Source organism: Stegodyphus dumicola, chromosome 6, assembly GCF_044657685.1.
Source record: "Stegodyphus dumicola isolate Sdum_Otavi_A_Nest chromosome 6, ASM4465768v1".
NCBI classification, from domain to species: Eukaryota; Metazoa; Arthropoda; class Arachnida; order Araneae; family Eresidae; genus Stegodyphus; species Stegodyphus dumicola.
Genome location: NC_140773.1, coordinates 97,289,828 through 97,317,528, shown reverse-complemented (window position 1 = coordinate 97,317,528; position 27,701 = coordinate 97,289,828). Strand labels below are relative to the sequence as shown.

Below are 27,701 nucleotides of genomic sequence, written 5' to 3'. Positions count from 1 at the left end.
CGCTGAGGTTTTAGTCAGATGTTCGTTAAATTAGCGTTAAATATATGAACATAAAGAGTACGGACTTCATGGGTTGGATTTTAAGAAATCTGATGTAGACAGTGACTTTCCTCTTCTTTCGAACGTTGAGTGTGGTAAGTTTCATAAAGATCGGAATTAAACTATAGATTGTATAAAAGACAAACAAACATAAATATAACATATATATACGCATATATATAAACATTTATATAAATATGACATGATATGATATGAAGGATTTGGGATTTGGCGGTGGCGTAATAGATGCGCAGTGAAGAAACTTGGCGAGACAAACATCAGACACCGCAGGATTCAAGAACATTTTATTATTGACGAAACAAGTCGGGATTCGCAATATTTGGTTCACATACAGATGGACGTCGTATGCGCCTACATTTTTGTTAACTCAGCACATATTTATTCATTGAACAAAGAAGGTAGCCACAAAGCATCTGACCAGGAGGAAGGGTTAAACCGAAAGTGACTCAGCAATTCAAAGGAAGAGGAGAGGAAGTCAAACAGTTTCAGTTCGAGTTAAAATGTTTTGGTTTACAGTTATTTGATTGGACAAGAGGTATCTGCATTAAGCGTTACGTAGGATTGCATGATTACTTAGAATGACGCAGTTTAGACTTATGGCGCTATTTTTCAAGGAGAGGAAGTCCCCAAGATAAATAAAAAATAAAAGAGGGCTGCCAATTAAAATTAGAAAGTTTGCTTTCACATTTTTTTATCTTACACATATATACAGCTTTATAAATGGCTTAAATGTTTCTAAATGAAAATCTTATGACTTTCTACTAGAACTATTATGACATTGAAAAACTGGCAGTCAAACTTTGATATTCTGTTGGGAACGGTCTTTTGGATACGAACAGAAATAGCTGCATTTAAACAACCTTTATTAGTTGTACTTGTATAATGACTTATATGACTTATTTTATTTGTTCTTTATTATTAAAACTTTCCATTCAGCACAATAATAGTTGGATCATTAAAGAAAACAGCAAAATATAATATAAAGAATAATGCACTGTATCCCAAATGACAAAGAGAGATCATGCTTTAATAAAGCTGTTATACTATTCCAATGGCTAGAACTCTACAATATACAATGTTTCGGGCAGTTTTTACGAAGTCGGAAATTTTTATTTTATTCATTTTGATGAATACGGTAAATTGTAATGAAATTCGTAAATCATTTATTTTAATAAAAGAATATTTAATCAACATATATATTCACTTAAATAATAGCACGTCTTAAAATCATTAACTCGATGGAAAATGCTTTATTCTACTATAACACTGAAATATAAATACGAACAAGAAATAAATTCAATACGCAAAAGCTCAGATAAACATATTTTTTCCCGATACAAATATTCGATTATTTGTTAGATGTAAATAAAGAGAAACTGTTTATATAACAAGAACGGGAATTTCCATTAAAACACGATAGGAATGTTGCCTCTATCAAGACAAACACGCATGCCTATGCTAATTATATTATTTCTGTTTGTGCTGCACCAAAAGTTTGAGAATCCTCTACAATGTTTGGCAAGGTTTTTAGATACGATTGTACACTATCTTCTCCTATTTGATTAGCCAGAGAATTTTTATTTGCCATTAAGAGAATACGTTTGTTTTGACAAAGTAAATTATATGACTCAAGAAAAATTCTCTAACTTTAAGTACTCATTGAGATATATGCTAGTTTTTAAAAGTTCTTATTCCTCAATCAATGTTTCCCCCCTTTAATACGCGATGAATCATTTACCAACGGAAATTGACTGCTTTTTCTATATATTTGAGGAACTGAACTTCTATGAATAATTTTTGAAACAGTGTAAATTTTCATGTACAATTGACTATCTTGTTAAAGACTCTGGATGCTGCTAATAAATAAATATTATCAAAACTTTAAAACAAATTAAATTTTTACCATCTGCTTTATTAGTTGTTTACATAATTGCCATATATCATTCTCAAGTAACATCTCTGAAGTGTATTTCCTGTGACCTTTGATAGAATATATATGTTTCGAGCTTATACTTTCCATGCAAAGTCATGATTCCTTATTGTATCACTATATCCATATTCTTATGCATGAGAAAAATTGAACGTTCTCTCGGGTTTAGGAAAAAGGGTTTCAATACATTATTATTAAATATTGAGACTTGTCTCTTTATGGCAGCGGAGTGTTTCATTTAAAAACTATTAACCCGGCGGAAGTCGCACCAAGAAAAGTTACTAGAGTGGGCGCGTGGGGTATCACATACCCCAATATTTAAAATACAATAAAAATAGTATTATTTAGTTTCAAAACTGTTTTTTTTTTTTTTTTTTTGTTTGTTTGTTTTTGTTTTGTTTTGTTCTCGTGTATTATAGAGAAGTGAATAATTATTGGGTTTCAAAAAATTCATTTCTGAAATATTATTAGAGTTAAAATTAAGATAAATGAAAATAATAAACATCATGCCTCTAAGTTTCATTGCATCTCTATTACACCATGCTTATTTTATTTCTTCACACTTTGAACGAAATACATTCATGTGATCTTGGCACAGAAGGTTTTCACATTTTAAATATTGCATTCACGTTCTTCTGTCCTTGGCGCGAGAGCAAAAAATTTAACGCATCTTTCACACTTAATTGTTTCAAATTTCTTGTATTCGTTTTAATTCTTCATCGAAACTTCTGCTTTTGTTTTGCATGCAGTACCTCAATTTCTTGGAAAAGTATTAATCTCTGATCTTTGTTCAATACTTTTTTTCATTAATTGTAATGCTAAGTCCTTCAAAAACAGACTTCTGTTTCTTGTTGGTGGTTTAGCAGTTGAATGTAATATAATTCAAGCATTTATTACAGCAACATTCAGTGCAGGAAAGAAAATTATCATTGGCCACTTTCTTGTTATTCTGGCAATTGAATAATTGGCTGACATTTCATCCCCCATATCCACTGCTCCTTTAGTCATATTATTAAAACGTATAATTCCTGACGTTTTATTTTCTCCAATAGTATGACTCTATAGTATGATCGTTATGTAATGTTGAAAGCATAAATAAATCTCACATGCGTTGCTTCTCCAGTTCATAGGGACTCATTCTTTTTACCATAATGCAGTTAGAAATTCTTAAGAATTTAATGTCAAGTACTTTAAAATCACTTGCGAGTAGAAATATTTACTGTTACATTCTAGAAATAAATTTCTGAACTAAATATTCAGTCAGAAAAACACTTTACATGGACAGGCGCGTGGGGTGTGTCATACCGCAGTTCCAACAAAATACCGATAAATCTATTTCTGAAACACACAGGCAAAGAAAAAGCGGTTCTGAAAGTCAACCACAACTAGAAACTCAGCTACTGAAAGCAGCACAGAATTTCAGTTTCACAAGTTAGGAATATTCCGCTTTTATGTAGGGTTGGGGTATGATACAACCCACGCGCCTTCCCGAGGGTTAATTATGTTTATTTCAGGTGCTTTTTATACAAAATCTATTGTTATTTTACTTAAAGAATAATTCTATTACATAAAAATAGTTACACTCTATCACAAAAATATATATGTACTCAGAAGGAAACAAACTACTACCACGAAACTTAAAACCTATGTAATGCATGAGGAGATAAAAAAAGTAATTACAAATTCAGAAAAAAAGGTCATTTTATTAAGAAGCTATGGCATGAAAAACGTTACAAATCAGTAAGTACTATAGCAACCTCTGGTAAGTAAATGAGCTGAAACACGGCGTGGCACCGGATCAAGTAAATTACCTATGACACCCTGCGGAGGATCACGCCTTTTTCTTTGCAACTAGGTAATTAATTCACCAATATTCCGGGACGGCTGCAGTTGCCTTCCAAGCATGTCCCATACGCGCTCTACTGGCGAGAGATTTCGTGATCTGGCAGGCTGCGGGAATATATCGTATCCTCGAAGACATTGTAGAGAGAATCGCGCAATATGTGGATGAGCACTGACTTGCTGATAATTGGCACTTAAGCGACTTGATAGCATAGGCAACTTGGTAGCATAGCGACTTGAAACCAACTGGCATTAAAATGACGTTCACGTTACTGAGAGCCTTCATAGTACCTTGAAGTACGATTATAGGTGATCGTGTGTCGCAACAAATCGCTCACCTCACTGTCAGAACTTGTATAATCGCTGTATGCCTCTCGACAACAAATGCCGAATCAGACCGCCGGCCTGGCCGACTCCATACTCTTGTACGTTAGTCATCAGCATTGAGTCTTTATCGGGATTCATCGCTGAAGATCACACATCTCCAGTCGGTCACACTCTACCTTCCCCCAAATTCGGCGAAAATCCACTCGACACTGCCTATGATGTGGAGTCAGCGGTAGGCCTTTTAGTGAACGTCAGCAGCATATACCAACGTCGGCCAGTCGTCTCAATGTTTTCTCGTGATATCAGCGGATGCCAGGAAGGTGCTAAATGGCGTCGAATCGATTCTAGCGACGTTCTTGTTACGGAAGTAGCCGCTCTTAAGATTGCGCGATCCTTGCCTTCATTTGTGCCTTTACCCTCCGTGTCGGTAGACTATCTCTTACGAGATCCATTATCGCCAACATCAAGCAACTACCATATCACTCCGACCGAGCTGGCGGCCTATACTGCTGTTCGACCGAACTGCTTCTCTGAGGCCTACTATACGCCCTTCTGGAGAGCACGACAACTGTTCCTTCCGCAGCCAGTTACGTCTCAGAGGGATCTTTAGTCACAGTTCCGTCCATCCAAGTCGACAGATTCGTTTGGATAGCAATCATGCTTTTAATCTCTCCCAGCTGCGCATCTCATGTACGCATAGCGCGCTTACCCGTGTTCCATACAGGAACTAGAGAATATTTTGCTTTCAAAGATGCATATTAATATGCTTTCTTTGAATATCTCTAATTTTGAAACTTTTGAAAATATATGTAATTTAATATTGCATAACTTTGCAAAAAGCATGTAGTGTAATATTGCTTCATGATTATCTTAAATAGGTCAAGAATTAATACAATACTATAAAATGACTAGATTTGGTGTACTGTTTGAATGATTTATTACTGTTAAGTATCTAATAATTTATTTCAAGTGTACAGTAAATACAATCATTTTATAGTACTGTTTTAATAAAAAACAGTCTCATTATTCTCACAATTTCTAATATTAAAGAAATAGAGTTAATATTCGAACGCAACCCTAATCAACAGATAAACAGGTCAAAAAGTCAAAGCGTTAGTAAACCATAAATTGCGTGTTAAATCCTTTCTCTGATATAAGTTGCTGATTCCCTAATAGAATGGTTTAAATATTCAACATATTAAGCAACATGAGTTCCGTTATTAGGTTATAAAGCATAGGTATCCACTTTAAAAATTTATTAGAGTTCTAATTCTGTATATTAGTAGGGCGACGCTTTTGGATTTTTTTTTTTTTTTTTTTTTTTTTTTCTGAATGCTTAGTTTCTGCTAAACGCAAGTGTCGCATGCTATCACATGATCACTTCTCTTGTTATCACGTGACCATCTTATTAGTTTAGGTCATTAGAAGTAGCCTACAAAGAAATTTCCCCCCCCCCTCTGCCTGAGAAAGACGTTGTCTGAAGGCTGCAGACATATTTTACCATGTCTGCCACATATTTATAAGCAAAAAGCGAAAGAACATATCATGAGAACTAAAGGTGAAAAGTGTGCTGTCTAAACCATGTTGAGTACAATTACTAAGGAAATTATTTTGCGTGTTATAGTGTGATAAATATGGATGTGACGTCATTAGATACCTGAAAGCAGTGACAACTTGATGTGTCCTCAATATTGTTTCAAGAAAATTTCTTGTCACAATGAAGATCAATAATATTTTGAGTTACACTCATAAACTTTTACATAATCTTGCTACATTATCCAAGCTGTGAAAGTTATAATAATGTGTGTGTATAAATCTGGATCTGCAAAATAAAGAATCTTATGGAATTCTCTTTTTGGACCTGGTAACATTAACTATGAAAGGAAAACATTTTGATAAGGATCAAGTATAATTGTCCTGCTTACAGCTGAAAAATTTCAGTAAAAATAATAGGAAGAATAAAATATTTTTCAGAGAATTACGCTACCAACTGAATAGTAGAAAAGGCCAGATAATAAGTGATTAAATCAAAAGTTATCTTGATTTTTTTAATATGTTGGGGCAGTAATAAAGAAAAACAGGCAAGTAGTCGTTCTTCATAAACTAAAAGAAATTTTCAGTTGTGCTTTTGACGGCAATTCCCCCAGCATATTAATGATAGAAGAAATACTTTTTTTCTTCCGAGCAAGAGAGAATCATGTACAAAAAAGTAAGCCAGAAAGAAAAAGCCTTGAGATATGCGTCTTTTTAACGGTCTTGGATTATAGCAAGGCATTGTTCGACTACTGCATTTTTCCATCTTTTTAATGTTTTTGAGCCAGCCTTTATATTTTTCCTCATCTGAGAATATTTTTCGATAATGAAGCAATATATATTCAGCTTGATGTTAGACCAATGCAGTTTTCCTCCTTTCGAGATTATTTCTTTTCTGAATGTCGGCAGAGAGCGAGACTGAAATTTAGAAAGCAGAGACGAAATCTTGTGATTTGTTCCTGTTTTAGTTGATTTCTCTGTAGTTCTGAAATCGCAAGTCATATGTATTTGAAACTTTATAATTTTCCTTTTTACAGTTGCATACCTATCTATACGTTTCTTATATTGTGCAATGATTTTTTTCCATTTAGTTACAAAAAAGAATAGTAAAATGTTTTGTATTTTAATGGTTGATGGAACTACATCAAACATGGTTAATGCATTTTTTTCAGATGGAATTTAAGCCAAAAATTATATTAAAATATACATTGAGTAATTCTATAATTTAGAAAGAATTTAATTTAGAATCTAATTTTTTGTATGCCAAATATTTTCAGAAATACTTAAAGAGCAGTTAATTAAAACATAATTTTACAAATAACAGACAACCTGACACTCAGTGTTACATGAGTGTCAGGTTGTCTGTTATTTGTAAAATTATGTTTTAACAGATTTTATTTGAAATTGCAGTATCATATTTCTATTTAATTGTGTTCCTTAAAATCAGCAAACTCTATATTCTATTGAAAAGAAACAAGACAGAAAAGTGTATTTTACATAACATAATATTCAGAAAATTCTTGAAAACATATCGAAGTTCCCCTTTTCTGTATCCTTCCTTTACATAACGTTTTTTTTTCAATCTGCTGCTATTGTCTACAGCTTATCATTAAAGGTTTGAATATTAAAACCTAAACATTTATAATTATTGATTATTTGGGGCGATGGTGCCCAATAGAAGAACTCGAATAAAGATAACATGGAGTTACAAAGAGCTCGAACTATGCATTTATTAAGCTATTTTCTAACTAATATTTTATTATAATTGCTGAAATTGCTCAAATCCAACACTAGGCTTCCTGATAATTCGCTTAAATAATCCTTTGGAAATTTCATTTTTAGACGTTTTGGCATAAAATACATTTTCATAGCGTTACGAATTTTCTGTTAGTGATAAAATGATGATGAAATTCATAAAATGCCGACGGCCTTGATATGCTGTGCTACAGTCGTAAGCAATCTTCTTCACTTTCTGCTTCACGAACTTAATCAAATTGTTTTATAATAAAACAAATCTGATGCGTACACCACATACTTCCTTGCATGGAATATTGAATTATACGCAATTTTCCCTCATTTCATTCAAATATATTGAGTTAACATTTAAAGACTTTTGAATTAAATTTACTTTATCGATAGCGCATAAACCACAAATAGCATGAATGCACTATTCAAAGTTCACTATATTTATTTACCATAGCGACACTTCGGCGTAAACAAAAATTATATCATCTGAAGAATTACCACAAGTTCTAATCAAACACTATAATAAATCTAAAACGATGTGTAAAAAAATTAAACAAATAAAAAAGAAACAGTTTTTCACAGAGGATTCCGCGCCTATCTAACGAGTAGCGCATACGCTTTATATAACGCGCAGGCGGTACTCGTAAATATTATCCTCTGTCCGAGACAGACTGGCAACAATATTTGCTGCTAATACGAAACACTTACTTCCTCGAATTTCATTAGAGATATATTTCTCATTCAATTAATTCAGTTCTCATTTTGCGGCAAGACAAAGTACAAAAACGCTACAAATATCTTCATTAAAAATCGAAAGATATAGAAAAAACATAAGACACCAAATAGAGTTAAAACAATTAAAAAAGATTTACAATTAAAATCGAAGTTTCTGCGCAAAAACAAGCAATTCGGCCAGCAGACAAAAAGGCAGATTTTTCGGTGCACAAAACTAAAAGTTTCCTTTTGGTCCCACTCGGCAAAAAGACACTGAAGGTACATCACTATTCGGCTAAGTTTCAAATCTAAACAAATGCGGCTGCTATGGTAAGAAGATGTAGGCTTAGCCGCCCTTAAACAACTTTGAAATTGTTGATGATGCTGTAACTATCGCATGAGATTATCTAAAGGCGTAAAACCTTGACCTGAAGATAAGAACAACATAATTCAATTATTTTTAAAGCAAAAAATGCACAATTTACCTACATATAAGAATAAACAAAACTGAGCTCACGGAGCCGAGTAACAGAGTGGTATATACTCTATAACAAAAAAATTCGATGCACATAAAAGGAATAATCCAATTGCTTTGAAATTTCATATAAATAAATGTTTTGACCAAATATGCAAATGACTAAAATTTGGTGTCCAGTGAATGGATAGTGCGATCTACAGCGCATCCGAATTGCGCATCCAGCAGATAGAAGCTGTTGTTGAACTGTTGTTAAGACGTTACTTTGCTGTTGCGAAGCTTAGTTTCTCTAGATTCGCAGCAAATCCCCTATTCAACTAAGTTTCAAATGTAAACAAATATGGCTGCTACGGTAAAAAAAATTAGGTGCAGCCGCAGTTAAAAAATTTTAAATTGTTGATAATTCCACAAGTATTGCATCCAGGTTACCTAAAGGCATAAAAACCTTAACCAGAAGATAAGAACAATATAATTCAATCATTTTTAAAGCAACAAATGCACGATTTACAAACATATAAAAATAAGGAAACTGAGCCGAGTAAAAGAGTGAATATATATATATATTCATAAACTTTCGGTGCGGCCGATTGCAACCAAAATAGGAGGTGCACATATTATAGAGCATGACTATGTTATACATGTATTAGTACATGACTAATGACTATTATAACTACATGTTATAGCAGTCCTATATACAAAATTTCAACGTTCTTGGGCTACGCGTTTTTGAGTTAGGCGAGACACATACGTACGTACAGAGGCCACATAAAATCTCTTCAGAATTCATTTTAAATTAGTTTATAATTTTTTGGAGGAAAAATATTCCTTTATTCTAGCCTTACGTACAGATGTCACGCAACAACGTCGTGAAATTGCATTCGATATCGGTCAAAACGGATATTTGCTTTGAAATATGATATTCGAAATATTGCGCGATAAAATAATTCCTTTTTACTTCGTGCAAGGAAGTAAAAATGAACAAATGAACAAATAAAGTCAAAAATAACCTTCGGTTATTATGCTTCCTATTTTTTGTAAGAAATGTTTTTTCGACTTTTATGACCCCTCTAATAAGAGACGACATATTTCCGAACATGTTTCTGCCAACGACTTAAGTTTCAACAGCCAATGAAAGGATGGCTGTCGCCAATTAATTCCAAATTGCAAATGAAAATGTCCTGCTACGTGCAATGGATATCCGAATAACGGCGCTTTCTGTTTTATTTTGCTTCTTATTGAGCTAAATTGATTATTTTTGCCTTAAAATGGTGAACAGATGGATATGGTCAACGCCTAACATATTTTCTCATTCTTTTTTACTTATTTGTACGAAGTAAAAAGGAAGTATTGTAATCGCGAAAAGTTTCAGGCAGCATATTTCGACGAAAATATCAATTTTGATCGCTTTCGAATGCAATTTAACGATGTTTTTGCGTGATATCTGTACTAAGAACAGAATAAAATATTCGTTTCCTCCAAAAAAATTATAAAACTGCTTTAAAATTAATTCTGAAGAGAATTTTTCGTGGCGTCTGTACGAACGTATCTCGCATAACTCAAAAATGAGTAGCCTCAGATCGTTGAAATTTTGTATATAGGACTGCTATAACATGTAGATGTGCACCTCATATTTTGGTTGCAATCGGCCGCACCAAACGTATATAAATATATTTATATATATAATATATTTATATATATTTATATCCACTCTGTTACCCGGCTCAGTAATCTCAGTTTCTTTACACTTATATGTTTGTAAATTGTACATTTCTTGCTTTAAAAATGATTGAATTATGTTGTTCTTATCTTCCGGTTAAGGTTTTTATGCCTTTAGTAAATCTGTATTCAATATCTTTAGAATTATCAACAATTTTAAAGTTGTTTAAGTGCCGCTAAACCTAATAATTTTTTTGATAGCGGCTATTGCTTGTTTACATTTGAAGCAGCAGAAAGAAATGGTAGAAAAGGTAGTGAGAAGAGACAAGCAGAGAAAAAATCTATTCGGGACACCATGGAGGTGGAAAAAAAAAAGACTGAAGACGAAGATTTTAATAAGACATGACGATGAAAACTTCTGGTGCCCCATTGTACTTCCACCAAAACATGAATTAGTAGAAAGAATGATACAAGACTACCATTTACAACTTTTACATGCTGGAAAACAAGTTAGTTTGACCAATAATCGTCAAATATTTCGTATAATAAAAGGAAGAAAAACAATACAAAGAGTCATATCAAAGTGCATTCGGTGCAAGAGACACTCGGCGAAAGCTTTTGATACAGTGACTTGTCTTTTCCCAGAAGTTAGAGTCAGAGATGCTTATGGATTTGAGGTGGCAAATGTTAATGTAGCAGGACCACTTTATTTATTAGAAAATAGAAAAGCTTGGATCTTGCTTTTTACCTGTGAAGTTTATCATGTGGTTCATTTAGAATCAATTGAAAGCTTATCGACCAAGTGATTCTTCCTTGGATTTCAAAGATTCATAGCACGAAGAGGACAGCCTAGAGTAGTATACAGCGACAATGGCACACATTTTGTAGGGGCAAGGAATTTACTCCGATCTGTTGACTGGAACCAAATTATCAGAAGTTCTTCAACAATGAAAATTCAATGGAAGTTAATTAAATCCACCAATCGCAGCATGGCGGGTCGGTTGGCGGGGGAGACTGATTCAGATGATCAAGAAATTATTCAGAAGAGTCCTGGGAAAAGCATTACTTTCATATGAAGAAATGTTTACTATCCTATGTGATGCAGAAGCAAATATCAACTCCAGACCATTGACATACGAGTCGGAAGATTCCACCGATTTATGTGCACTCACTCCATCTATGTTTATTCAGGATGTTCGAGCTGAAGGTATTCCGGATATGGGCAGTCTGGATAAAATCAACTTATCAAAAAGATAGCGATACTACCAAAAGTTGCGTGTAGAATTTCGTAAAAGATTTAGAGATGAATATCTTGGACTGTTAGTACATCGACAAAGACCGTATCTTCTGGAACCATTAAGAAAAATGATTTAGTGTTTGTAAAGGACGACAGAAAGAAAAGAACAGAGTGGCCTATAGGTCGCGTTGTAGAAAAGTATCCTGGGAAAGACAATGAAGTACGTGTTGTCAAAGTGAAAACTGCAACGTGTGAACTCCTAAGACTCGTGAAACGTATTTATCCTCTTGAACTTAATAGACCTAACTTGTTTAGTGACTTGAATATGAACATAATGAACTCTGCCGATGAGTGTGACAGTGATATGAACTATCAAACTAGATATGGACGTAAAACTGTAAAAGCTCTTACGTATTTTAAAGTTGTTATACTAATTTTTGTTTCTTTTCAGTATCTTAGAATTTCAATTGTCCTAACTGTAGTAAATTGAAATATGTTAGGTGAATATGGCACGAAAATATTTAGATGTGTCCTTTGTAAGTATTATTTTTAGAGCAATAGTTAATTTTCATATTTGTGAAAGTAGTACCTGAACATTTGTTTGGTTATTGATAAATTGTGTTTTCATTTTCCCATCTTATCGATGTAAAATCAAATGGGAAGGATGTCCCATTCTTGCCACTAGATGGCGGGCATTCTTCCTTTCTTTTTCTCTAATTGAGATCTGGGAAGGAGACTAGATTCGAACCGCTCGGAGGAGCGTAAAGACGAACTTCTGATTTAGAAAACAATTAAAATGTATTGTCTTAAAGTAATTATCAATTACCATGTAAATACTGTAATTATAAAAATGTGTGTAAATAAAAAGTCATTAAGACTTAATTGAAGTTGTAATTTGAATCGAATATAAATGCAGACATAGCTCTCCAAAATAGAACTATGGATTAGAAACAATAATTGCCAATTACAAGAAAATCTTGGAAATATCTTCAGGAAAAATTATCATTCACCCTCCACTATTACATTCTAAGCTAGCATTTCTTAACAATTTATTGTGATATGCGTATTAAATAAGAATTAAAGCCTTCCTACACATGAAAAAGAAACGCTTGGATAAATGTTTCTTTAATTTCATACATAAGTTTAAAAGCTTTACTAAAAATATAATGGTATTTGTTAGAAACTTTAATGTACGTTAGCCTTATTTTTGTCGTTGTAAGAGAATATTTAATAGGATAGGGTATATAATCTCTGTTAAACGTTGAGGAGTTTAATTAATTTCATCAAATGAAATCGATGGATTTTTAGGGCTGAAAGTTTTAAAACATATTATTCAACGAATCTACAATTCCATATGCTTAACCTTTTTTATTATTGCGCTTTTAAGTAATTTTCGATTAAGAGATTCCTCCAGTGTCTTTAATAAAAATTTTTAATTAAAACATCTGATTGGACACCTCATGTACGGCCTTTTAATTTATACACATTTTTTGACACAATTCGTTTAGACTTATTTTCTCGAATTTCATTAAAGATATATTTCTCATTAAATTAATTTAGTTCTCACTTCGCGGCAAGGCAAAAGTACATAAATACTCAAAACTAACATTGCAAAAAAATCTGTGCTCTAAACGGAAAGTTTCCATTCTGCCAAACTGGGCAAAAAAAATACTGTAGTTGGTGCACCTGACTTAATTCACTATGAAAACAAATTAGCCTAGTTTGGCTTAGCTACTTTTTAATTGTGGATAATTCCACCACTATTACAGATTAACGAAATACATAAAAATCGTAACCGGAATAAAACAACAACATAATTCAATCACTTTTAAAACAAAAAATGCAGAATTTACCAACATATATGAATAAAAAAACTGGCCTCACCGATCCGGATAATAGAGGGGCAATATATATATATATATATATATATGTTTGGGGTGAGCGATTGTCACCGAAAAGAGAGCTGGATAAGTAGAGATTATAGCAGTCTCATACACAAAATTTTAACATTCTATGGCTACTCGTTTTTGAGTTATGCAAGATGCATGTTCACGTATGTACAGACGTCAAAGAAAAGTCTCTTCTGAATCCATTTTAAACCCATTTTAAATCCGTTTTGGTAAAATGAGTCCATAATTCTGTCCGTACGCACAGATGTTACACAAAAACCTCGTTCAAATGAATTCTATAGCGATCAAAATGGATGTTTTCGTTGAAATATGACACACAAAATGTTTTGCGATTACAGTACTTCCTTTACTTTTTACAAAGGAGTAAAAATGTTTCACTATAATACTTCTTTTCCTTGAACAAAGAAGTAGAAATTAACTAATGCTAAAGAATTCTAGCGTCATTTCGATGTAACCACTTTTGCGTCAATTTCATAGAAAAGATATCAAAATCTTGTAGCATGTCGTTGCAAGTGACCTTATATCTTGCTAAAATATTTGTGTTTAACCTATATTTCTAATGGATAATTTTCAGAAGCATCTAAACCCTAAGATAGATTTCACTTTCTTGCTATTGAAAACCGAAAAACTTCTCTTCAAATATTCTGTGATTAATGGATTCACATCATTCACAGGCTGCAAAGCATTTCTACGTTTTCATTTATCTCTAATGCTCTCTATACATATCAAGACCTCTTTTCCTCCCTAAGGTCTACGCCATTTTTGTAAATGTAGAAGAGTGGAAATGGATGAATTGCTGAGGAAGAAATCCATAATTCTTAAAGCATCGCGCATATTACTAATAGAAGAGAGATCAGAGAAACTCTCTCAAATAAAAATGTTAGTCATTTTAGCTTTTAATGTATCTCGCATGCTCTATGTTGTTAAAAAGGGAATTCAGAATTCTTCCTAAATTCTTTCTGCATGATATGAGCTTAGTGTTATATCTTCACAGTATTAGTACCTACTTATTCAAATACTTTTTTTTAATTTGCACTGTATCATTAAGATAATTGTAATAAAATTACCATAATTTTTTAATTGAGAAATATGCTATTAATGACTTTTAAATGAAGTACAAACACTAAACGAAATTTTATATAATTGAATAAGGAAGCTGATTTTCAAATAAATATTTTCATTATAGCAATGAATATATTTAAATGAAACGTAAACTTTCCTAACACACAAATTTCTATATTCTAAAGTTTCCTCTTTGCTATTAATAAACAAATTTTAAGGAATTTAATAAATTATAATTTATATAATTTATTTTGTATCAATTTCCAATTAACAGCCAGTTGATTGATTTTGGATATGTATATTTATACTTAAGTGTAATTATTTTTGCATTAAATATCGTGTTTTCTAAGTTAATAAAAGGAATTTACACTTGTCTCACATTTTAGTTATTTCAATTTTGTAAATAAATTTAGCACTAAAATTTAAGATTCTAGTTGTTAAAAAAAATGAAATAAAAGATTACATTGTAATATCATTCCTTATTAAATTCAGCATTTACTTATTGTCAAACTGTTTCTCATATTGCAGCTTCAGATATCGCGCAATATCGTCTAATATCCATTATGTAATATGATTATAAAGTTATCGGGCAAGCTACAGAATGAGAAAAGATAGATAATGAGAAAATGTTGAAAGAAGTGTATTTTCACTTTTTTATTTATTTCCCATGGCAAGTACAGAGAACAAAAGATATATTTTAAACATGAAAAAAATATGATAAAGATGAAAAGACATCAGTCCATCCGCCAATAAGTCTGGCAATCCAATATCGTTCTCATAAGGATACAGGAGGTAGAGCAGGAGGGAAGGCAAGGTTAGAAATGTCAAACTCCTCTACAGAGTCCCACAAGGACACGTTGTATGCTAGTGTAACATGTCATAAAATGTTTCGCTATTCCACCTGGACCATCTTTATCAGTAATCTCTATCGATAGACAATATTAAGCTTCACAAGAGCTCTTTCAGCTGTTGCTAAAATCTGAACCGTTTTAGATTTCTTTTAATTTTGGTAACTTCGTTGAGAAGTGCACAAACATAAATCTGAATACTCTTGTAATAACTATTAATATTTTTCGCAACAGTTTGAGATTGAAAATAAATACCTTCTGCAAGCACGATCGTAAATTATTTAATTCTTATTAGACAAAATATCTATTGAGAAAATGGCAACAGATAATTTCTGGATGTCGTTCTATTTATAATTTTAAAAATTTAGATTGTTATGATGTACGCTTGAAATGTTTAATGGTACGATGCAGTAAGTACGTTTGTTATGTTATGTACGTTTACGAATACGTTACTTGTAGTTATTAAGATTTATCTCTAAATAAATGTTTGTCTTTTACAACCATTTTATGAGTGATTAATTTAACTACAAAAGGAAGTTAACATAAATCAGAAGCGGGATTGTTCTGATACCTAAGCCTAAAGCTACAAGAATTTGCTATGCGTAAATAAATTGAAAAGAATTTGAATTTCAAGGTATGTGCATTGAGTGATGTAACATATTTATTATAGAATTTAAATTTGTTATTTTTTTATCATTTTGGAAAGAGAGTTTATTTTTTTCATTTCTTTAAATTTTGAAATATATTTAGAACGTCAAACTAAATTATAAAATACCAATAACTGTGTTTTACTAAGTTGTCTAATTGGAAGTTAATAATAATAGCATATATATAACTATTATTATTAACTTCCAATTTATATACTTCCAATTATTATTATTAACTTCCAATATATATATATATATATATATATATATACATTTATTTGCATGTTAATAAGTACGAAAATGTATATTTTCGGTAAGGCAAAGAAAGCCGATTTAAGAATATTAGCTGAAGAATTGGGAGAAGATGTAAATGAGAGTCATAAAATGAGCGATTTGAAAAAGATAATTTTGGCTAGCAAAGAGTACAATGAAGAATGCGCCAAAGAATGGTTAAGCATTATAAAAAATGAAAGAAAAGAAAAAGAAGAAATTGAAGAACGAAAACGTCAAGAAGAAATTGAAGAACGTAGGCGAAGAGAAGAAATTGAAGAAAGGAAACATCAAGATGTTGAACGTAGGCGAAGAGAAGAATACGAGGAACGAAAACGAAAGTATGAAATGGAAATTGAACTGCAAAAACTACGTATTGAAGCAGAAAGTAGATCTACAAATTCTGGCACCAATGAAAATGCTAGTGGTGCACACATGAATCCAAAGTTAGAGCTACATCGCTTGATGCAAAAATTTAAAACCTGACGAAAATGATATCAGTTTATACTCGTATTTAATCCTGTTTGAACGGTTGGCTAAACAAGTTGAAATACCAGAAAATACATAGGTTACTCATTTGTTTGGCTTATTGCCGTATGATATTGCTCCGTTAATCGCTAGAAAAAACGATGAGATTACAAATGATTATAAAGAAGTTAAAAAGATCTTATTAAAACAATACAAGATGGCACCTGAAAAATTTCGCCAAAATTTTTTTACGCACAATAAGAGTGTAGGAAACACATGGAAGAATTTTGCGTACGAGTTAAGAATTGTTTTTTAATGAATGGATAAGCGGAGTTAAAGTAGATACCTTTGAGAAACTTAGCGACCTTATTATAGCGGATCAGATAAAACGTAAAGTGTCTCCAGAAGTAAAAGATCATTTTATTGACATATGGTCTGAGTTGATTTCACCAATTGATTTAGTTGAAAAACTAGATGATTATGATACCTTGAAGTCAACATTCAACAATAAACAACCGCGTAAAGAAGGGTCTTACGACAAACGAAACTCCTTTAAAGATGGTCCAGTTGCTACAATTAACGAAAAGAAAAAAAAAACTCTACGGTGTCACACATAATGAAAAAGGTGAACAAAATGCTTCAGCTGTGATAATTTTGGACACATACAAGGGACTGTCCGCTGCCCAAACCAGTAGTAACATGACGAAAATGTAATAAAACAGGTCATAAAGCTAAAAATTGTGTTACTAAGGCTGAAAATAATCATTCAAATGATAAAAATTATTCTGTTGAGCAAGTTGGCGAAAATTCAAAACAGAATAATTCATATTTGAAGAAAGAAAAACTTAATAATTCTGAAGAAGAGGCTTTAATTGATATGGGGAGTTCTTGTTGTAAGTACTTCAGTTGCTCAGAAATTCAAAGTGAAACCAGAACCTGCTATGAATGAATTGTACGGTTTTGGAAATCAAAGGGTGCCTGCAGTGACCTCTATAGAAATGATTAAAGCCGATATTGAAGTAGATAAGGTAAAAGGCCAAGGCATAAATATATACCTTGTACCTGATAATGCACAGCCAGTTGATCTAATCATCGGACGGACATGGCTTGATCTCCCTCACCAGAATAGAAAAGAGATTTCACGTCAGGTATAGGGAAGATGAACTATTAATAATCTCCAAATTGATGAAAAAATAAATCGAGTCTGCCTTAAAGCTCTTGAGGCAAATGAATTAGAGAAAAATACAATCAGTCTTGTCAGTTCTCAAACAGATTCTGTAGATGATGGATTAATTCTGATAGAAAATCTTTCCGAATGTATCGGCTGTTTATTAGAAATTAAAAATGGCGAAACTTGTATACCAGTTATTAACGTTGGCGATAGAAGTGTTAAGCTCCAAAAAGATCAATGCGTTGGGAGAGCAGAAGAAGTTGAACTATGTTTAAATACTGAAATTTTTGAATTGAGCTCCAACTTAACAAAAACGGAAAATATTAACAACATAAAAGTTCCTATAAGTTTAAGCCAAGTTAAAATTGGCTCGGATCTCGGCATTGATCACCAGGAAAGAAATTTTGCTTTTTTCGAATGAATACAGAGATTGCTTCGCACTGAATATTTCAGAACTCGGGTGTACTGATCTCATAAAAATGGACCCTAAAGAAGATATATTCGCTCATCAAACTGCAGTAAAGAAAAACAATACAAAAAGTGCTGTTCGAATTGTAAGAGATGGTGAATTAGGTGCATTTGAAATTGTTCGAGAGAAGGGGAATGAAGCTACGAATCTGATTGGATTTCATGGCACTTCGTTGAAAAATAGTTCTTATGCTGCAAATAGAAATCGACACTGTGGCCAACTCTTTCTAAACACCATTTCATGCCAAGGCAAAGACAGAATGACAAAAGTGATGGTAGTCAGAGCCAAGAGAATGTGGATGATAAGCAGCAGCTACAACCTCAAAGGCCCGTACGAAGGCAATTACGTCATCCTTACTTCAGGCAATATTGTAGTTATCTATCCATAGGACTTCCACGAAACGTTGGACGTGATGGAAGTGAAGATGAACAAAATGAGAGAAAAAACGAAGAAAGAGTTTCAGGAGGTGGAAAAGACAATCACTGGAATCCTAGACGATTTTATCAAAGGTGCTTTAATAGCAAAACCCACTATCATAGGAATGACACTGAATGCAATCAAAGTAGAATGGAAGGAGAAGCAACTAGTAAAGATACTGAAGCAAATGACGAAGAACAGCAGCCACGCGGACAAGGATCTAGATCTTGTCCACTTTACAGATCAAAAAGGGGTTGTCGAAAGCCCCACCAAGCTGATTCACGTGCTAAAAACAGATCTTCGGAGGCCATCATTTCCAGAAATACAGAAGATGATGATAATGACGAGGTTGACGACGAACTTAAAAGGCCCAAGCGAATAGTGCACAAACCATTGCGCTACAGAGACTTTGTAGGACTTTTAGAATTTTTTTAAAATTATATTTCATTTTATTTTTTCCTACCTATTATTATATTTTTGTTGTTGTTTATTTGTCGTTTTAATGTATGATAAGATTTGGTTCAATTGAGGACAATTGAAAAGTCAGGATGGTCGAATGTAAGCACGATTGTAATATATTTAATTGTTATTAGACAAAATATCTATTGAGAAAATGGCAACAGCTAATTTCTGAATGTCTTTTCTATTTATAATTTAAAAAAAATTAGATTGAGATGATGTACGCTTGAAATGTTTAATGGTACGATGCAGTCAGCACGTTTGTTATGTTATGTACGCTTACGAATACGTTACGTTTGGTTATTAAGATTTATCTTTAAATAAATGTTTGAGTTTTACAACCATTTTATGAGTGATTAATTTAACTACAAAAAGAAGTTAACACTTCATTCTTTTACTTCAAAAATGACTTTTGAAGTTGCTACTAAATATATTAATTCAGAATTTTGCGCTATTTTGTTTTAACTTTATTTATCTGTTTGGTTATCTATGTTGAGGGTGCTACTTTGTACACGGTTGCACGGATTCTGGGCGATTTACTTTGGGGCAATTGTAGGCGCGGTTTTTACAATCGTCAGCCATCTTAAAAAATGCTGATATTACGTATTTTACGCATAGTATTCGAAACTTTAAAAAAAAAAAAAAAAAAAAAAAATATTGTTAAAAATAATGGATTAATTTTTTGTTGAAAATGTCGTTTTTTTTAAGATGGCAGGCAAATGTATATTGAGTACATGTACATTTACTATGAGTATAAAATACTAAAGGAAGGTTAAATTATTACTTTCATATAGCAAAGAAATATAATAAAAACACCGCTATAAAAACATTGCGCCAACGTTTATTTGGATTAAAATATTACTTAAATTGAATGTCGAATTAAAAGCATCATACCAACTTTTAAACGAATTAAAATATTACTTGAACTCAGATCCTTTAAAATACGTTTTATAGGATATAATTATTTAACATTTATCTCGGTAATTTTTAAAAACAGTGTATTAATTTTAATAAAAATTGAAGTATGCAATTATAAAGTAAAAGAAAAATATGCACTTACATTTTTTTGAGTATTTAACCTGTCGTATATTGATAAGTACCACAAAAAATCTGAATCATAATTTAGATATAAATGAAAAAAAATTGAAAAATTTAATCTAAGGAATTTGAAGAGATGAATAATAAAATTTTAAAATGGCGCGGTAATGCACAAATATTCAGTAACCTATCAGTGAGCTGATTAAAGCTCGTTAATGCACAAATATTCTGTAACCAATCAGGGAGCTGATTACATCACGAATATAATTAAAATTATTTAAATAATCTTACATAAAATCATTTTTAAAAAATCCAAAATTTAATTGTATTTTAATATTTAACAGCCATAAATATTGTTTAAAACATTAGATTAAATTTATAGATATTAAAAACCAATTACTTTTAAAGTAAGCTGACGTCATTAATTATATCATCCACAACATAAATTATATAAAATATAATAAAAAATATCTTTTTTTTTCAAATAAAAATGCAAAATTAAATTTATTTTCAGATTTAGAAGCCATAAATAATACTTAAAACACGGAATTTATGCATAATAAAACGCATCATGTTTTAGATAATATGACAACAAAGTATCGGTTACCATAAATAACTTGTCTAGCAATGGGTTTACCATAAGTCGTATCGCTAGCCCCAAAAAAATCGCCAAATTCCGTGCAACCGTCTATCTACCAAAGTAGCACTAGCTTGAGCAAACAAATAAATCAAGTTTATCTGTTTCAAGCAGTTCAAGTATCAATCAAGTTGTTCAAGTATTGATTAGGTTGTTCAAGTAAACAAATTTATATTGTTTACTTGAAGTTCAAGCAAGTAGATAAATCAAGTTTATCTGTTTGCTTGTTTAGGTTTAATAAATTTTGGCTCACCTTATAAGGTATTTTCTCCCACTTCCCTAGCGTGCCTTCGTGGTGTAACAGTAGCACGCTGGGCCGATATTTCAGAGGTCCGTGGTTCAATTCCCGGCGAAGGCGGTTGCATATTTTTTTGCAAAACACTGTTTTGACTGAAATCTCGCCTGGAAATACTCGGTTGTAAAGAAGGGAGCAAACCTTAAATCGCAGCAAATGTAAATTTGAGCCTAGAAAAACAGTTCGCTTCGAGGAGAGCATGGATCTTTCACATTCTCACAGTCTGCCGCACTGCACAAGATATTCAAAAACTACAGATCTTCAGACATCATGTAAATATTCGGAATACATCTCAGATTTGTTAAACGTAGGGCAGACAGTAGAAGTCCTGAGGGTGTCGTACATTACAAACACAGCTTGCGTTTTCTTTAGCTTGTGTATGTGACTCCACACGGGCGGATTTTCACTCCCCTCTCACCAGGTGATTCCATTCAGCGAAGGAATGATATGAAATACGTGGAATTCCTGGCGTCATGCATTCCGTCGTCACGGAGAAGTTTGAGCTTGATCTCACATTTCTGGCTGAGAATCATAAAAAAGAAGTTTACACCGAAAAGACTAGACACGATATTAAAAAGATATGTCTGAGTTATATAAATCGCGTGTCTCCACATATGAGTTATTGGTGGATCTAAAAGACCTTTATTTCAATATATATATATTTAATATTACTTTTGAGAGAGTGAAAAATAATTATTGTAAAATGTAGTGGTGGTACTAAGTTTTTCCATTTCCGTTTAGGTGATACGCGTTATTCATAAGGTTGAGAACCGCTGCTTTATATATGTGTATGTTATTTATATTTATATATTATTTACATACGGTATATTATTTCTTTAAAAATCGCATATAGCGATAAAATTTAATGGCAGTATCCTATTATTTGAAAAGTGATTGGACATAAATTTAAACGAATGTAAAATAATTGAGGTTTGGTACTAATACATTTAATTATTTTGTAGATACATTAGGTATTTTGGAAGCAGTAAAAAGTGAAAAATGAGCAACGCCTTCTCCGGGAATCGAACCAAGGACCACTGGAATACGCGCCCAGCGTGCAGACCACCGCACTACAAAGGCATGCAAAGAAGGCGGGAGAAATACCTTACATACTCCCCCTTTTAAAGGACGACTGGGGGTTTTAGGGAACCCAGTCGCCAAATCCTGGATGTGAAGAATCATCATCCACCCCTCTTTTAGTTTGGGCGCCACTGTAGAGACCACTAGATCCACTTTTCTGTGAAACCTGGAAGAGTAGTAACTTCACAGAAGAAAGGTTAAAAGTACTCTTTATTAACATTTTAAAATTTACAATGCGTCAACTCGACGCTAACAAACAACGCCTCTTCTTGAGCGGTAACTGAAATTCAGATAACGAAACTAAAAATATGAAGATATGCACAAGCAATAGAAGTACGCTACAGGGCTCAGCTAAATCCCGTTTCTTAAACCCGCACCCCCCGTCAAAAACTAGTGGCAGCAAGTAAATGAAATTAGGCCACTCGAAACAGCAATAACTCTGAGTGCAAACGCTTAAGCAGCAGAGGTGGCGGCAGTAGCCTAACTCTCCCTCTTTCCTACTGAAACTCCATTTTTAAACTCTTTCTTCAACATAGAATTTGCATTCCTTCACGCGCGCTACCAAATTTAAATATTCTGGCAGTGACAACTAGGGAAATGAAGGCTTATAGAAATGAATAACAAAGTAAATAGAATTGGTTATTTAAAATAAATATAAATCCCTACAACTTCATAACGAGATTGCCTTCGTAATGAGCTTTTTTCTCGTTGTATTTAGCATAATTCCAAGATTTAATGCTTATATATGAAATGTCTTGTTCTCAATAACATGCCAGATTTAGATACGAAATTTGAGAAATTCTGGATTATCTCATCATAATTTTTTTTCCACTGATATAAAAGTCTAAATACTAAAACTGTAAAGTTTTATGCTACAATGAAATATAATTTTTCATTTAGTACTGTTGTGGGTTGTCCAGTTTTATCCAAAGTCTAATCAATTCATAACAGGAATATAAGAAGCACAAATACGGGAAAAAATCGTTTTTTGGAAGTTTTATATATGAGTTATTACACTGAATAGAAAAATCTTCACATGCATACAGACAGAAAGGTATTAGTGGGGGATATTAACACAATGTTGTTGGGACGGCAATTTGTGTTTATTCTCTGAAAATTGCCTATCGAATTTTTAGACCGAAAACATTACCTCCCTTACCTATTTATAAAGGTTGTTGGAGGTAATAAAAATAATGAGAGCCTTTTTTGGATCAGTAGAGTTCACGCACATTTCTTGAGCTCAGAATTCGCTAGTATAAACATGCTTTTATGGTGCTTCAAGTACCTACTCTTATATAAACGCAGAAAGCTAAAATTCAGAAAATGGAATCTTTTTGGAAGTTTGATAAGAGAGTTAACGAGGACCAGAAAATCGTCATACCCATACAAACAAACATACATCATAGTAAAATTAGTAAAAACGGTTATAGGGACCTTAATTCGTGTTTATTAGCTGAAAACGTACTTTTGGGGCCTAAAACAACGCCTCTCTTACCTCTGTATGTAGGTTGATGTGTTTGTTTGGTTTAGTTTATTATGGCAAAGCGCAGGGCTATCTGCCTAAGGGGAGGGATACCTTCGTGGAGGTCTTGCTAAGGGAAACTGTCCTGCATACTCGTTACATATGGGGAAAACCACGTAAACGGCTATACAGCGAATCTCGCTCAAGATTTTCCTTCTTAACTGTATTAATATTAATCGACATATACATAAAATTTAGTCCTAAAGCAACGCAATCCTAAATTCAGTCATAATTATACTCTGAAATAATGTCCGAATACAAGTAATTTTGAATAAATAATATACTCTTAATGAATTTTGTGAATTATTGTATTTAAGGAATATATACTATCAAAACTGATAATGTTTTACGGGTTTTCCACAGGACGTCAAATATTCAGCTACTTTTGATACTTCAAGAACACCATTTAATCCCACACGACTTTTAGTCTTATTTTTATTCACGAGTTCACCAATGAACCTTTTTTCCCTTATACAAAAAATATGGCTGATAATTCAACAAAGCGGCTTTCCACATTTAATTGCCTATGTGCAGCTGTTATTTTTTATGAATCAGGATAATAAACTTATAATATTGCTCTCTACTTTGTCTGTAATAAAATGTCGAGAAACCCAGTGAGTGAACTATGCAGCAAATTATCGCTGAGTTCAAGCACTAACAATGTAGATTCGAGAAGGGTTTAAATACTTTTTTATTCACTCGCAGAATTGATAAAAGATGGCCCATTCTCGGGCTTACAAGAAAGCCTCCACTCGGGCTTTTATATTAAGATAAGGAATTAAGAAACTAAACAAATACTAACTAAAATGGACTTAGCTGAAGCTAAACACCAATAGCTAACACAGTTGGCCCTTAATTTAAACTAGCCGGCGATTTTCAACCGCCATGTTCAATACGGCCGAGCGTAATAGATTCAAGAATGAAATAGCTTGAAGGCAAACATGCATCACTAAGGACTCATGAGCATTTTCCCTTCTGGAAGGAAGTAGAAATTCCTATAAATATTACTCCTAACACATTTGCATTCACCGCGATTCTAAAAACTCATTTTGGTGGGGAATTGTAAGTGGAAACAAGAATTGAAAGGAAAGGGTTTCAAAATTAAATATAACTGTTATAAAATTAACATACACCTTACAAAATTTCAATTGTTTATTGTTAATTCATCTTTTACCTGAAACTGCTTTGCAAAGCTGCAAGCATATATTATTATGTCTGCATACGCTTAGGTAAGCTAGCATGAAAAATAAAGTAGAATTATATAAGGTTTGGATTTGGATTATTTAATTATTGCAGAGCACAGAAGGGCTATATGCCTAAGGGTATGAATGCCTTCGAGGAGGAATTTCTAACGGAAATTGGCTCTTATACATGTTACACATGGGAAAAACCACAAAAAACGCCCATGTAGCCAGCTCGTTCATCTGCAGTCGACGTCATGTCACAACTACAAGTGTTCAACGACTTTATCGCTTGGCTGTTGATGGATCTGGAATTAAATAAGAACTTTTTACTACTTATACTTTTATCCTTACTCTTATTTATCCTGTGGTAAGGTGAACCTGTAAGTCAATTTAGTATTTTTTCTTCTGCGATCTTACCCTGAATATTAATCGACATATTTATCTTATTAATAAGGCATATATAACATGTGTCACCCATGTTTGAAATTAAGTTGTGATGTTTTTCTCCAGTTTCGTTTCAGGCTCTTGAAAGAAAATATATGAAACTCATGATAAATCTATTGAGATCTTAATTTATTATTTTTTAAACGTTTTATTCCTTCGGCATGTATTAAGTAATTTAAATATCTAGCTGTACTTTCAATAATAGCAAATCCTAAATGAAAACGTTTTTGATATTACAAATATATTTAGATTTCTTTTACCATGAGCAGAGCTGCTACTGAGATGAGTTCGTAATCCTTAAAAGCATTTATCACATTAAAGGAACAGCAGTATTCTTCCTTACCTGCAAAAATAAAAACAGATATAGACATAACAATTTTCAAGCTAAAATAACTCCTACAAGTAATGCACAAAATAATATATATGTACCCACATATATACATAATGAAGGTAATGTTTTGTACTTAAGACTTTTGTACTTATTTTTTGTACTTTAATAGCAATAACTAATTCATTTATTTTTCATAAAAAATATTTTGTTCTTTAGCGATTTCCCACTTTGATAAATTTTTAATCTATTACCTTTTTATCATTTTCCTAAATTATCTTTTAATTATTTTTTTCTTTATTATGTCTAGACAATCTTAAAACATTTTCGCTACACTAGCAATCAAGTCCACAATGTTCTTTTTTTTTTTTTCCTATTCCTAGGAGATAACACAAGTACTGTTCTATTAAATAAATTATATATATATATATATATATGGGAGGCATACTCATCAAGGTCCGCTGAAGCCTCAAACACCCAGAGGTGTGACGTCATCTGCCCCCAGCCCAGCGTAGAGGTGCAGACAAAGAACGTGTATTGTTTGGTGCAGAGATGATTTCCAGACGTGGAAGGGAACGGACGTGTTATTTCGATGCAAGCAGACGGCTTGTGTTCCTCCAAGATAAACCCTAGAAGGGCTGGATCTTCGACTGATGTTCGAGAGACTGTAATTTCCCAGTCTTGTTATAGAAATCCACCAGCATTTGTTTGTCCCCGAGATTTGACGATAAAAGCAACAACTGTGAACTTCAGTATCATATTAACTGTATTGGACTTCCTAATTTTTGTGGAGTTACCTTTGCCTAAATTAATTTAATCTATCACCAATCATATGTTCATTTTTATCATTTCATTATACTTCTATTCATGTTAGTAAATTAGTAAAATAAAATTAGTTTAGCTATATTTAACTCGTGCTCAATATGTGATCTTCATATTGGGTAACCTCACACTTGGATCTTGGACCATATCATTACTGCTGGCTTTAGCTACTAGGAGCTCTTACCAGTATATTATCATTATACCATAGGCCATAAAGTTAAAAATTTAAGAGGTGTATTTAAGAATACAGCGCGCCCGAAGGCGAGATCAATAAATGAGTGATCTCATAAAATAAGTTTTGCTAAATTGCATATCATTGCATATCACGGGTGATTATATCAATGCCGGCGAAAGGCGAAATGAACGTATAAGCTTCTGGGTGAGTCTAGAAGAGCAGAAACACGTGATCAGAGTCCGGCATTAAGATTGGTTTTGGAGTCAGAGTTCGAAAAATGAAGTTTTTTGTAGTTTTTGGAAATAAATAAAGTTCGAAAATAGTAAAAGCAACATCTATCTGTGAATTTAAGTGTCCTATGTCTTTTCAAACACTTGAAAATCATGTAAACTTGCGATATAGTCATTAAATGAATAGGAAACTGTAAAAGGCGAAGAACCTCACACACACACACACACACACACACACACACACACATTTTTATATAAGCCGCTAAAGTGTGTGTCGCCGATAGTTTATTGATGCCACTCGGAAAAATAAGCGCAGAAATTAATGTTTCTGCAGTTTTTAATTAATATCTCGGCCAATTAAAGTCGTACGAATATGAGAACGGTATCGATGGATTCGGAGAATTTTTTGGAATCCGAGGATACGCGTCTCGAATTTCAACTCGGCGCCGTTCCGTAGATATTCGAGAAAAAAGAATTTGACACGTAGCCAAATCCCTGTAATAGGGGAAACCCAGGAAAAAAAGTGGAAAAAGTTAAACACATAAAATTAGTTTTTAATTAATATTTCGGCTAAATGAAGCCCCGAGAAGACGCGAATGGTCAAAATGGCGTGCCACGGACCTGCGGAATCTAACGGTGTGATTCGCTAAGCCCGGGAGCCAGCCGTTTCAGAGGAAATAATGTTACTTCACCCCATATATATAT

General features: G+C 32.8%; 1 protein-coding gene across 4 annotated transcripts in view; it reads right to left on the bottom strand.

Annotated features, from left to right (window-relative positions):
- Positions 1-27,701, bottom strand: part of LOC118204165 (uncharacterized) — an 876,973-nt gene that overhangs the window by 520,157 nt on the left and 329,115 nt on the right. For 3 of the 4 annotated variants that reach the window (XM_085818690.1, XM_085818688.1, XM_085818691.1), the window contains exon 3: positions 25,702-25,784. The exons of the other annotated variant lie outside the window; for it this stretch is intronic. The gene's annotated coding sequence lies outside the window, so the exon portion shown is untranslated. The remainder of the gene's footprint in view (positions 1-25,701; positions 25,785-27,701) is intronic. 4 annotated transcript variants of the gene reach the window in all.